Source organism: Myotis davidii, unplaced genomic scaffold (genome assembly GCF_000327345.1).
Source record: "Myotis davidii unplaced genomic scaffold, ASM32734v1 scaffold1017, whole genome shotgun sequence".
NCBI classification, from domain to species: Eukaryota; Metazoa; Chordata; class Mammalia; order Chiroptera; family Vespertilionidae; genus Myotis; species Myotis davidii.
In genome coordinates this window covers 218,223-228,560 of record NW_006288361.1, presented here as the reverse complement: position 1 = coordinate 228,560, position 10,338 = coordinate 218,223, and the positions used below count along the sequence as shown (strand labels likewise).

The 10,338-nt window shown below is 41.9% G+C and overlaps 1 protein-coding gene and 1 long non-coding RNA gene across 2 annotated transcripts in view; one reads left to right on the top strand and one right to left on the bottom strand.

Moving 5' to 3' along the window:
- LOC102768133 overlaps positions 1-1,509 on the top strand; it is a 10,572-nt gene extending 9,063 nt beyond the window's left edge. Inside the window, exon 3 of the long non-coding RNA XR_435477.2 lies at positions 1,451-1,509. This is a non-coding gene — a long non-coding RNA (uncharacterized LOC102768133). The remainder of the gene's footprint in view (positions 1-1,450) is intronic.
- The window catches only part of DUSP16 (dual specificity phosphatase 16), a 106,066-nt gene extending 99,328 nt beyond the window's left edge, over positions 1-6,738 (bottom strand). Inside the window, exon 1 of the mRNA XM_015561674.1 lies at positions 6,473-6,738. The gene's annotated coding sequence lies outside the window, so the exon portion shown is untranslated. The remainder of the gene's footprint in view (positions 1-6,472) is intronic.
- Between the last annotated feature and the right edge of the window lie 3,600 nt (positions 6,739-10,338).

Genomic DNA, 10,338 nt, shown 5'->3' with positions numbered 1-10,338 from the left:
CTCCATACTGTTCTCCACAGTGGCTGCACCAGTCTGCATTCCCACCGACAGTGCACGAGGGTTCCTTTTTCTCCACATCCTTACCAGCACTTGTAGTTTGTTGATTTGTTGATGATAGCCATCTGACAGGTGCGAGATGGTACTGCATTGTTGTTTTGATTTGCATCTCTGTGAGAAGCATTCTTTACTAACTGCTGATCACTATGCCCCCTTGACATTGATCTTCAGCCTTTCCCCATGTCTCAGTTCCTTTGGGAACTTTAAAGGTTGCCCATGATTATGTGAAATCCCAGAATGGCAGGCAGCATCTTTTGGGCAAAATGGTCTGTCAGCCTTTGTTTGGAGAAACCTTTTGTACTATTTTGGTATCACTGATGTAAGTAAGTTACCACAAACTTAGTGGCTGAAAACAACACAGAGGTATTATCTTAAAGTTCTGGAATTCAGGCATCTAAAATAGATCTTGCTGGGCTAAAGTCAAGGTGTCAGCAGGGCTGTGTTTCCCTCTGGATGCTCTAGGGCAGTGGTTCTCAACCTTGGCTGCACATTAGAATCACCTGGGAATCTTGTTAAAATCCTGATTTCTGGGCCTCATCATTAGTAACAAAGAAACAGAATTTCCAGAGGATGAGGTCCAGAAATCAGGATTTTAACAAGATTCCCAAGTGATTCTAATGTGCAGCCAAGGTTGAGAACCACTGCTCTAGGGGGAAATCCATTTTCTGGCCATTTCCAGCTTCCAGAGGCTGCCATATTCCTTGGCTCATGGCCCCTTCTTCCATCTTCAAAGCTAGCAACAGTGGGTAGAGTTCTTCTCACATCACTTACCCTCTCTCTGGTTCTCCTCTGCCCCTTTTTCTCCTATAAAGGACCTTTGAGGGGACATTGGGCCCACCTGAATAATCCAGAATAATTCCCCTTTGTTAAAGTTTGCTAATTAGCAACTTTAATTCCCTTTGCATTTTTAATTCCCCCTTGCCATGTAGCCTAACATTCACAGGTCCTGAGGATTAGGACAGGGACTTTGAGGAACCATTATTCTGCCTACCACACCTCCCACAGAGAAAACTTCGGGGAGGTTTGCTCCTGCTTTGTTCCTCTTCCTTTAAGACCTTCCTGATTCACCAAATGATGAATCAGTAATCACAATTTGATCATTGAACAGTCACAAGGAGGAGGTATTTCATGCTGAGATTGTTGTTCTGGTCTCATCCTAGCTCTGCTTCATGCTTAAAGATATATTGCAACCAAACACAATGAATATTAACTAGCTAAAATTTTAAAAAGAAATAATGATTCCCGTAAATCTTCTCCAGCATGTGAAAGAAAGGTTTATCATCAAGCATTAATTTTTACAAATGATATATATGTCCATTTCATTTCTGAGACTAAACCCCCTCACAAGTCCACAATGATCATTACCAATACAGATTTCTTATTTCTTTAACAGACCTCAACAGCAGTGTTTAGCTCCAATTGATGACTAATGGGCAGAAGAGTACGTCTTAAGAAAAACAGGTGAAAAATATCATGTTGAAAGTCAAAGCATGTAAATATATCAGAGACTCGATTTTTTATTTTAAAGGGTAAAAGGCCATCAGTATTATTTTAGAAGTCCCAGGAGTTCAAACACTGTAGTCAGAAATGGGTAAAACCTCAAGACCTCTGAATTTCACTGTGAAATTCAGCATTCCTGTCTTTTAGTTTCTTTTATCTGTGAGGCATACAAATTGGCCCAAATCCCCAGTGAAGGTAATTTTAAAAAATTTTAATGGTTCACCCTAATTTTCTAGTGGATAGAAGACTAGCTTTAGTATGTGATTGAAAGACTACCTAGCTTAAAACACAAGAGAGGCTAGCACTTAATTTTTTTTTATAATTTGGGCAGGATACTCAAGAGAAGGAAAGGGGAAAGAGCCAACAAGTATTGAGCATCTCTCATTGCCAAGTACTGTGCTTACATACCATTATCTCACTTAATTCTCACTACAACCCCGGTAGTTGGCATTGTTACCCACCCACTTTAAAGATGAGAAAATTGAGGCTCCAAGATGTGAAGAGACTCCCCCAAATCCCACAGCTAAAAAGTGGCGGCACTGGGATGAGAGTCCAATTCTACCTGACTCCAGAGCCCACAGATCCTCCCTCCACCATCCTCAACTGCTCTTTCCTGAACCCCAAGTTTCCTCATCTACAAAATAAAGCGGTTGAGTCAGAGGATTTCTGATGCTCCTCACAGCTCTTACTGTATGGCCTTCATGGTTGAGGGGGAGAAAGGGAACTGGGAAGGGATCTCAGACACTAGGGCAAACACTGCTCTCTCCTAAGTGGGAAAGCTCTGGGACCCTGTGTCCTAACTGTACTGTAGCTTAAAAAACAAGAGAGGCTGGCACTTAATTTTTTTATAACTTTGGGCAGGATACTCAAGAGAAGGAAAGGAGAAAGAGCCAACAAGTATTGAGCATCTCTCATGGCCAACCACTGTGTTTACATACCATTATCTCACTTAATTCTCACTACAACCCCAGTTGACTCCCTGACTGATGAAAGGAGGCTGGTGCTGCTGACAGCACCGTAAATGATGATGGAACTCCCTAAGCCCACCACTTTTTACAAAATATGTATTTTTATTGATTTCAGAGAGGGAGGGAGAGGAGGAGAGAGATAGAAACATCAATTTCAGAGAGGAAGGGAGAGGGAGAGAGATAGAAACATCAATGATGAGAGAATCATTGTTGCTGCTCCTGCACACCCCCTAATGGGGATGGAGCCTGCAACCCAGGCATGTGCCCTTGGCTAGAATCAAACCTGGGGCCCTTCGGTCTGCAGGCCAACACTCCATCTGCTGAGCCAAACCAGCTAGGGCTGCCCACCACTTCAACAAAGAGGTCTTCTATTTCTCCTTGGTGGAGCCACTTTTCATGAATTCACATTTCCCAAAACATATCGTCAACACTTGTTGAGAATCTTATTGTGCCCAGCACTGAAGTGTATTGAGGAGCTCCACAGGAGAGAGCAAAAGAGTATGAGAGATAGTCTATCTTCTCAGGGACTTGCAACGAGGTAGGGGAACACAACTAACACACAGAGAATTTTTAGAAGACACTGTATAATTCAGGATTGAACTGTGTAGTCTAGATAATATGTACTACAGGAGTTCAGAGACGGGAGATCCATGTAGGCTGCAGAGGAGGCTTTGTGAGAACTGGGGTAAAGACAACGCTCTTTACCTTGCATCTGGGCTAGTCTTTCTTGCATCTTCACTGTGATTGTGAAATCCTGGTATGAACCTTTCACATAGTTCTGGCATTTTCAGTTTTGAGGCTGCAGTGATGTCCTTCATATCACGTCATCTGAATGCCACTTCATCTTTATTGGTACATTTGGGAGGGGTAAAACCCCAACGGTATGCAAACACCGTCATGGATATTTGCCTAAAGCCATGGGAAGTTTCATGCAAAACCAGTTTCTCAATAGGGCAAATGTTGTGTAAAGGTGTAAGAACTTGAGAAACTAGTTAAAGGCAAAGCCTGTCACAGCAAGAACCAAATTTGAATGGGGACACTTTCCTGTCTGTGTCAGCTATGGTCTGCCTCCAGCCCCTCAACTGCTGAGCCCCCCTCCTTAAGCATTTCTCCAACACGTTGGCCCAGAGGCCAAGGACCTTATCCCGTGTAGCAGGAACTCCTTATCCCTCACCCCCTCATCTGCCCACTTTCAGGTGCCACTCTATCGATAAGAGACTCTAGTTCTGAAAAGTTGTTTCAGAATTCTGGACCCTTTCTCACCCTCACACAACTAAGTGTGTTTCCCTTTTTTCAAATTCCACCCTAAATATAATCAGGGAATATGATTCCAAGAGATAGTTTGAGTTGATAAGATAGTCTAGTACAGTCGTTGGCAAACTCATTAGTCAACAGAGCCAAATATCAACAGTACAACGATTGAAATTTCTTTTGAGAGCCAAATTTTTTAAACTTAAACCATATAGGTAGGTACATTGTTATTAACTTAATTAGAGTACTCCTAAGGCTTAGGAAGAGCCACACTCAAGGGGCCGAAGAGCTGCGAGCCGCAGTTTGCTGACCACGGGTCTAGGAGATTAAATATTCACTGTGTTTACTATGCATTCTGAAACAATGCTAGACTGGTGAACATCTTCCAGACTAGTTGAAGACGTAAAATGAGTACAAAGGAAACAGTACCTGAGGGTACCATATGCTGAATCAGGGGTAACTGGTTTAGGAAAGTGAGAAAACAGTAAGTACAGACAAGAGTTTCATGGAGGCAGGATTTAGGACAGACTTTAAAGAATGGGAAGAATTTGGATAGGCAGGGAAGAGAAATTATGCCATTCTAGAAAAGAGAAGTACTAGAACCAAAGGCAAGGAAAGTGGAAGATGTTTTAATGAAAGTCAAGGTGGTCAGCCTGTCTGGAGGAAGGGTGGCACAGGAATGTGCGTAGTAACAATTAGTGGGCAATGAGATCATATGGATAAGATGAATTCATCAACAAACGTAGCAAACATTTATTAAGTGCTGATTCGGTCTCTTGCACCTAATAATAGTAATAGCTTACGCCTATTACAGCTTGCAATGTGCCAGGCATGTATTAAGCATTTTATATACATTATCTCATGTGAATGTCACTACAGACCTAGGAGGTATGCACGGTTATATCTCTGTTTTACAGACGAAAAACACGAAGCCCAGAGAGATTAAGGAACTTGTTCCAGGTCACATGGTTACTGAGTAGAAAAGCCTGGATTTGAACCAAGGGAGTCTGTTCAAATGTGAGTTCTGAGTATATTGCTAACCTGCCTCCACACGTATTTATCTCATTGAATCCTCATAAAATTCCCTATGATGTACATATTATCATCCCCATTTTTCAAAGGGGGATCCAAGAGTGGTTCTGATGAGTATAAAGCTAGGATCTGAAAGCAGGTCCACTCATTCCACGTTCATTTAACTTTCTATTACAATATAGCTGCCTGGCAGAAGGACTTTCCAGAATGGAATCAAATTGAGGGAACTGAACAGTCTGATAAGGTTAAGAAGCCTACATGGTAGGAATAGGGGAGAACTTCAGGTTTTGAACAGATACGACTTGATTAATAAAGGTCTGGCACAGGAACGCCAATCAGGGGAAGAGTGGGCAAGCACTAGATGATATTAGAGGTGGTAAGGACCTAGAAATGGGCATGGTTTTGGGGGGGGGCGGGAGGGAGGGAGGGAGGAGGGAAGGATGGATACAAGGTATCCATCAGAGTTTTGAAGGAAAATCTGATTGTTCTTAGGGACTGAATGGCATTGAAAGGAGATTAAATCAAAGAAGACTTTGCTTCTTGTCTGAATGACTCAATGAACTATTGACAGGAGCTCAGAGGTTATAAGAGCTGCTGGTTTGTAGCAAAAAAAGAAGTTGGGGGATGGGGAGTGGGCGGGGGTAAAGCCAAGGTTTGTTCTTATCCATGATTGTTTGGGGCTGGGAGAGTGGGGAGGGGGAGGGGGAGGGGGAGGAGGTTGTTTTGGGACATGTTGAGATATGCTTGGCAGAACCATGACTGGCACATTCTAGAGGAAATGACCAGTACGCAGTCAGGGATGTGGGATTGAAGCTCAAGTAGAGAGAAGAAGCTGTCAATCATATCTGACAAGTAAGGTATGCAGGGTCAGTGAAGGGGAAGACAAGGCTGATCCCAGAAGAAATAGGTTTTTCATTGTCAGAATAAGCCAGAAATCAGAGAACAAAAATGCAGTATAATAAAAGAAAACAGGCCCAAGGGCAAACCACAGGTCTGGACAAGTGGTTAGGGCCGAGGCAGAGATAAAAATTAAAGGGACACAGCAGCAAGTATGATCTCACCCTGTATCAAGGGGAAATGACCACTGAATAATTTTTTTCCTGTCCTGTTTCTGGCATTTTGGGGTGTTCCTCTATTGCAGAAGCCAAGCCTAACTGATGGGACCCAGCAGTCTGATCCTGCAAGACTAATCAAGAACTTTGCTAGCAGGGGGCCCACAATCTTCATTAGTATAGGGCAGTGATGGCAAACCTTTTGAGCTCCACATGTCAGCATTTTGAAAAACCCTAACTTAACTCTGGTGCCGTGTCACATATAGAAATTTTTTGATATTTGCAACCACAGTAAAACAAAGACTTATAGTTTTGATATTTATTTTATATATTTAAATGCCATTTAACAAAGAAAAATCAACCAAAAAAAAATGAGTTCGCGTGTCACCTCTGACACTCGTGTCATAGGGTCGCCATCACTGGTATAGGGAGATAACGGAATTACCAGAAAAGGCCTCTCCACTGAATTGTATATTTAAAAATGGTTACAGTGGTAACATTCATGTTATGTATATTATATCACAATAAAAAAAAATAAAAGAAAGTCCTCTCCCCTATGGATCCCACAAAAATCTCCAAAAGCCCATCTAATTCAGCATCCCCTGGACTTACCCCTTTTGGTTCAAGATCTTGATTTCCTTGCCCAAGCTGGTGACTGTGCTGGTGAGGTGATGCAGATAAGGTAAGAAGCCAGGGAAGCCGAAGCTAACCTGGCTCCTGTGTCCCTTCCAATCTGGAAAGAGAATGGGATAGTCAATTGAGGCTAATGTGCCCTGGAAACTCCTCTTCTGGCCTTTCTGCTACCTCTGTCCTCTTTCCAGAACATTGAGAATGTATTCTCAATGTTCACAGCCCCACCCTCTGTGACCTCTTCTACCTGATGAGTTAAGAAAGTGAGACACAGAGCAACTCAGTCAGTACCTGGGAGGGACTTACCTGGGGCAGGAACCTGGGAGTCCTGTGATTTCAGCTCTTGCTTGTTACCCTTCCTCTTAAGATTCTAGGGTCCTCCTTCTCACTGGCTTTACAGAGATCACCTCCAAGTCTATATATAATTCCTTCCCTGTTCAGTATATAGTCTGTTCCTAGGTCAGGGATCCTCCATAAAAGAGGGCAGCTCAGACAGAACCCGGGACGCACTTACCTGGGGCAAGAACGGGGGACTCCTTTTATTAGAGAGGAAATGTGACCCCTCAGTCAGTACCTGGGAGGGACTTACCTGGGGCAGGAACCTGGGAGTCCTGTGATTTCAGTTCTTGCTTGTTACCCTTCCTCTTAAGATTCTAGGGTCCTCCTTCTCACTGGCTTTACAGAGATCACCTCCAAGTCTATATATAATTCCTTCCCTGTTCAGTATATAGTCTGTTCCTAGGTCAGGGATCCTCCATAAACAAGGGCAGCCTAAAGATACCCCGACACTCTTGGAAGTAGCTAGATGGGGTTCCTCATTTTGCAAGTGAGGAAATGGGACCCCAGGTTGTTGCGTGGCTTGCCCAAGGGCATACACCTGGTTAATTTCAGAACAAGAAGGAATTACAGACTCTCTGATCCACTGTCTAAATCTCTTAGCTAGACAAAGAAATCCCAGTTGAAATATTTGGAATTCTATTTTTTATTAAAGCTTTGCTTTCCCCATGATTGGTCTCTTTTGTTGCATTTTTCTCAAAAGATGTTTAAAATGTCTGAAAATGCCAGCTTAGTGGTCCAGAAGAGAATGGTAGCAGCAATGGAGGGAGGAAGCTCACTGGTTACCCACAAAACCATCACAGACTGCCTATTACACTGTGGCTAAAACTTGGATCCATGCCCTCCCTCAGCCCATATACAGCAGAGCCTAGTAAGGGGGCCTTGTGTACTAGGGCTTTCTAGTCCTTTCTGTCATTGCCTCATGTTGACCTTGATTTCTGCTTCTCAAATCCTTGATTACCAATGTCAATAGGCAGCTAGTTGGCTTGGGAGGGGCCCTCCATGGCTATGGCAAGACAGAGGAATGACAGTACAGCTCACCATAAACATATGTATCAGGCAAACTTCAAGAAAAACTGGTTGCTCAAGCTTGCCACCTCAAGAAAAATAGTTTTGAGTAAAGCTGGACATGGTGGGAAATACATGTTCTCAAGTTTGTCTCATTGTCACACGTGTGTTGGGGAAGTATTTGTGGGTCACTTCGGCACATAGAAAGATCCCCTCACCCCCCAAGATCAGTCAAGCTATAAAGTCAATGAGATTAAAATGGATTATCTACTTTCATCAAGCCTATATATCTTTTCTATAGTCATTTCCTGAAAAGGTAGCAGTTCAGGTTTAGAACTTTAAAGTCATAGAGACATACACTTAGAAAATCATAGAGCTGTATGGGACTTGGAAATCATCTAATCCAGCCCCCAATCTTGCAGATGAGGAAACTGAAGTTTCCCATTACTAGGATATTATACTTCTACGAGGCAGCCAAAGATTACACTCATTTCTTTACAAGCCAAAATGGTACTGTTGGCTCCATGGAGCTGGCGGTTAACCTAAAACCCATGGTATTTTTCATATAAACCACTGCTCAGCTAGATTTTTTTCCCCACACCAGGTTTATACCATTAATTTCCTAAAATTTTGTTTAGAAGTTTATATTTTCCCTTTCCATTCCATTTTGCTAGTTTTCACTCCATATTCCAGTCTGTAATTTAAATTTTATTCTGTGGTAAGCTCTTTAGTATGTTTGGGAAGGGTACGATCACTTGGTAATGTGCACTTTGCAGTCTGCTTGCTATCTCATTCAATAGCTAAATTGTTCTAAAGAAAACGCTACAGAAAGTGTTTACTTTGGAATTCCAACCACCTAGCTTTTCAGATCCTCAAGGAAGGGGCATAACTTTTTTTTATATATACTTTTAAAAATATATTTTTATTGATTTTGGAGAGAGGAAGAAAGGGGGAGAGATAAATACATCAATGCTGAGAGAATCACTAATTAGCTGCCTGCTGTGCATCCCCTCCCTCCCCCAACTGAGAATTAAACTTAAAATCCATGTATGTTCCCTAATCTGGAACAGAACCATGACCTCATGGATCAGAGGTCAATATTCACTCTGAGCAATACCAGCTGGGAGGGGCATAACTTTTCTCCCTTGTTACATGAAGGAGCTCGAGAATGGGCTTCTCTTCCAAAGGGCAAAAGAATATTCTCAAAGCTCATCTCCTACTGGGAACTCGTGTGCCTGGGGAAATGCAGTGAAAGAAAGGCTACCCTCTAAACTCCAGAGTCCAGCAGTCTTTTTTATGTTCATTTTTATGTAGCGCTTAATAGTTAATCTTTATCCAAAGGAAAGGAAAACATTAATTTGAAAAGATTTATGTACCCCTATGTTCATTGTAGCATTATTTATAATAGCAAAAATATGGAAGCAACCTAGGTGTCCATCGATAGATGAATGGATAAAAACAATGTGATTATATATATATATATGCAAATGGAAATATTTCATTCTTTTTTATTGCTGCAATAAAAAAAGAATGAAATCTTGCCATTTGCAACAACATGGATGGACCTAGAGCAGGGGTGGGTAAACTTTTTGACTCGAGGGCCACAATGGGTTCTTAAACTGGACCTTAGGGCCGGAACAGAAGCATGGATGGAGTGTTTGTGTGAACTAATATAAATTCAAAGTAAACATCATTACATAAAAGGGTATGGTCTTTTTTTTTTTTTTTTTAGTTTTATTCATTTCAAACGGGCCGGATCCGGCCTGCGGGCCCTAGTTTGCCCACGGCTGACCTAGAGGGTATTACACTAAATGAAATAAGTCAGGCAGAGAAAGACAATTACTGTATGGTTCCACTTACATGTGGAATCTAACAAAACAGACCAAAAACAGACTCAGTGAAACAGAGACCAAAAGGATGGTTACCAGGAGGGAGCGGGTGGGGAGATGGATGAAAATGGGAAGGGAATATAGTAAAAAATACCATGATAGCCCTGACCAGTTTGGCTCAGTGGATAGAGTGTTGGCCTGCGGACTCAAGGGTCCCAGGTTTGATTCTGGTCAAGGGCATATACCTTGGTTGCGGGCACATCCCCAGTAGAGGGTGTGCAGGAGGTAGCTGAGTGATATTTCTCTCTCATCGATGTTTCTAACTTTCTAACCCTCTCCCTTCCTCTCTGTAAAAACTCAATAAAATATATTTTTAAAAAATACCATGATAAGCTTACATGGTGACAGATGATTCTAGAATTAGCAGGGTGATCATGATATAAGATATAAAATGTCAAACCACTATGTTAAACATCTGAAATTAATATGACCAATTTAAGATTGTACACCAACTTTACTTAATTTTTTTTTAAAAAAATGTTTATCTTCCATTAGCCATGAGAACTGGAGAAGTTGAGAAATTTAAGGGTGGGGAGGGAAAAAAGGGAAGGATTTCCTAATCTCTTTTGTATTCAAAAGGGTATCTACTATGTGCAAAAGGAAAGTAAACTTAAG